We start from the raw sequence: 3,466 nt of genomic DNA, 5'->3' as shown, positions 1-3,466 counted from the left end.
TTCCTTTCCCCGGAATCCACTTCACTACCGCCCAACCACCATCCCCCTCTTACAGGATTTAACTTAACTTTTGGAAGCTCTGCGTGGACGTGCAGTAACGAAAATGGAAATAGATGAGTGCGTATCCACTTATGACGCAATCCACTCAAATTATATTTTGAAACATCAAAAGCAAAGGGTGTTTACTGACTTCAAGTTTTAAGATCAGCATCCATTTCAAAAAATAATTAGGAAAATGAAAGAAATAATTCTGAAAAAGGGTAGTAAACTGCGTTTCACTTTCAGGAAACCGATAGGACTTATACATGATAACGTCATATGTTTAAAAATCATCACCAAGCCTCGTTTCCACACGATTATTCTTAACCCTCGCCCACCTTCATGCAGTTTTCACGTGGGACTTTTCAACTTTGCTGCTTTTTGAATTCGTTCATGATTACAAGTTTGCACTTCAAAAGCGAATTTTGTTGGTGAAATTAGCCAGTCTTTATACGTAAACATGCACAAGGGCTATTGTGACTCTGCGATTTGTAGATTTGGCGAAACTAGCATGAAGGCCACAAACATCGAATCAGCCTCAGTACCTGTCACACTTTAAAATAATTTCTTCCGCTTCGACATGGTACATCATCTGTATTGGATACATCAAATAAAGCCGCTTAGCACATGGAGGCCACAAGAACAAATCGACAAAACCAATCGGTCAACAGTCGTTCTAAAATCGATGTTCCAATATTTGGCTTATCGGACCTACAAAGCGCTGTAAAATACTCTTGTAAACAGCTTTATGGTTTCCGTTTGGCTTCAAAGGCTTGCGACGTCTTGGCAAAAGCCGTATTGTGTAAAGCGGCGAACTGACAAACGCGCTTTGGCATTCATACTGACCTCATTTCCTTGCGATGGTTTAACCCAAAACAGAATTATCCTGTCATAAATAGAAGCTCCAAATAGACCTCTTAAACCACAAAACTGCCCCTAATTACTCTGTTCTTGGACTAGAATCTAAAGCGCGCTCACAAACCAAAAGGCGCAAAACACATGAATACGCGCTTTTTGCGCCGGCAAGGTGACAGGAAATCGCATGGTGAAATGCGACACCAAGAGATGTCGGAAACAAGGTTCGTTTTGTTTGTTGGGTATTCGTTTCCAGGAATACCATCGCTCCTTTGTATTAAAACTGATTCGCGTTTATTTATGCAGTCTTTTCCTCGGATTTTAACTGAGTTTGAGTTGTGTCTCAAAGTTATTTCGTTCTTTTAAAAAAAATCGTCAGGTAAAATTTTCCTGAAATAAAACTGGTCTTCAGTTACAATAGCCACTAAAAAGCCCGGGGGTACTCCCTATAGTGGAATATACCGGAAGGGTGCGCCAGAGAAAATTATTCCTTTATCACGCCCTAGGTATGTAAAGGGGAGGAATTTCACGAGTTGAATTATACAAAAAGGTCGCAGTTTAGGTATTTACAAGGGTATTTCAAAATATCTCGAATGTTGAATGTATAAAAAGTTTTTCAGTACCCCTTAAAGTGCTACTGTATCTAGCTTCTTTCTTTTCGTGCGTTTCCTTTTCAATTTATCTTTGACGGCGTGTACATATGTGCCGTTGACGTCAAACCAGATTAAAAAAATCATCAAATGTAGTCTAAAAAAATCGACCACGAAGGGACTCGAACCCCCAATCTTCCGATCCGAAGTCGGACGCCTTATCCATTAGGCCACGCGGCCAACCACAGAGCAACTATCCTAAATAATTATTTTTAAGTAGGTTTCACCGCCACGTGCAGTGAAACTGAGGAAAAATATTTATGTTTTCCCAAAAACAAATATTGAAATACCGGTTGACTTTTAAAATTGTTTGACATTTTATTACAGGATATGCCGGGTTCTAGGTTTTGTAGCAATACAGGTGAAGAAATCAATTCGAGTACGCTGAAGTAAATAATTAGTGCTGATATACTCTCAAAAGCTGGAAAGATCAAGTACAAAGAAGAGTATGAAATCGAATAACCCAAGCCCCGTCCCCACCTGTTATCTTTAAGTTCTAGGGCTTCCGTCTTTAACAAGTTATCAATTGACCGATCAGACTGAGGTTAACGAAAATAAGAAATATGCTGCTACAAAGACGGCGACCGCAAAACAAAAACCTGATTGGACGGCGATTGTGACACTTTAAACTAAAAGAACACCTAATTTAAGGCAGATAGCTCGAAGAATAAGCAAATTTTTTTCTCCGTGCGTCCCTTCGTGAAAAAAGGACAGGTTGCTAGGTGCACAGCTTGTCAATCGCACTGTTATGATAAGGAGTTCTTTGTGATAGGAGTTAACTGCAGTTATTTTCAAACCAGTCCAAAATGGCGTTTATTTCTAGCTACGAGTCGAGCAATGTTTCAAGCATTTCAGTGCGGGCAATACAAATCCCTGAGTAAAATTAACCACTTTATTAAATAGCAAAGTAAATAAAAAAATATATAGTTTACATAGTTTTGATAGTGATAAATTTCGGGAAATATACAGGTCCCCAAACAGTTTTTAACAATGGAACTAGTGTAAGCATATGCTTGTAAGCAAAGAAAGTTTGCTTTTCAAGTCCAAGCATCATTACATGAGGTAAAATTTTCTCACAGAAATCAGTCAACCACATAGCCGGAAGTAGCTTTATTAAAAAAAGGATGGCAGCCGCGCGGTTCAGATATATTATAACAGTATTACCAAGGTCCAGCCACTGCAGCTGGAATCAAGTTAATTATGCCAACGAAGTTAACAATATTTGTTTCTTTTCGTACAAAAACGTTCCTACAAAGTCTCACAATTTGTTGTCGTGCTTTGTTTATCAGCGTGATGTTATTAGTGATATTATGGCAATATCACCAACTTGAACAAGTGGTTTAGGAAGCAGGTAGATCACGTTTATTTTAAAACTAAAAATATAAGAGTTTTCAACAACCGGCCGCGTGGCCTAATGGATAAGGCGTCCGACTTCGGATCGGAAGATTGGGGGTTCGAGTCCCTTCGTGGTCGTTTATTTTTACCTTTTTAAAAATATTTTTACCAGAAGTATGTACTTCTGTTTTTACTTGAAAGGGACGTTTACTAATCTTTAATCCTTTACGGGTAATGCCATAAGTTAACTGTGGTCTTTACCCGTGTCATCATCATAAATGGAACATTCTTTCTCTTTTTCTTTTTCTAATTTAGTTTGGTGGTAAAAAAATACAAAAAAATCATAAATAGAGCAGAAAAAATTAAGTAACCTGAAAAATCTCTGCCACTACTGTCAGGTTTAAAATGCGGAACAGCACAAAATTAGAGAGCTTTGTACGTCGAATTGAATTTGTAATTTTACCTTATTCAGCAAACGAAAAAAGCGCTTCAAATCGAATATAACTTCAAAATAGTTGTTGATTACTAAAGTTATAAAAGAAAAAACCGAAGTAGGATGGAGGTTGACTGAGACAGATTGAGCTTAA

The 3,466-nt window shown here is 38.0% G+C and overlaps 2 non-coding genes across 2 annotated transcripts; one reads left to right on the top strand and one right to left on the bottom strand.

Annotated features, from left to right (window-relative positions):
• Positions 1-1,651: 1,651 nt before the first annotated feature.
• On the bottom strand, positions 1,652-1,724 carry Trnar-ucg (transfer RNA arginine (anticodon UCG)). The gene has a single exon. It is a non-coding gene; the product is annotated as a tRNA-Arg (tRNA).
• Positions 1,725-2,944: 1,220 nt separating this feature from the next.
• Positions 2,945-3,017, top strand: Trnar-ucg (transfer RNA arginine (anticodon UCG)). Its single transcript has one exon. It is a non-coding gene; the product is annotated as a tRNA-Arg (tRNA).
• Positions 3,018-3,466: the final 449 nt, after the last annotated feature.

Source organism: Oculina patagonica, unplaced genomic scaffold (genome assembly GCF_052425735.1).
Source record: "Oculina patagonica isolate OP01 unplaced genomic scaffold, crgOcupat unplaced216, whole genome shotgun sequence".
Taxonomy (NCBI): Eukaryota; Metazoa; Cnidaria; class Anthozoa; order Scleractinia; family Oculinidae; genus Oculina; species Oculina patagonica.
The sequence above is the reverse complement of the archived record's forward strand: the minus strand, read 5'-3'. Positions and strand labels throughout refer to the sequence as shown.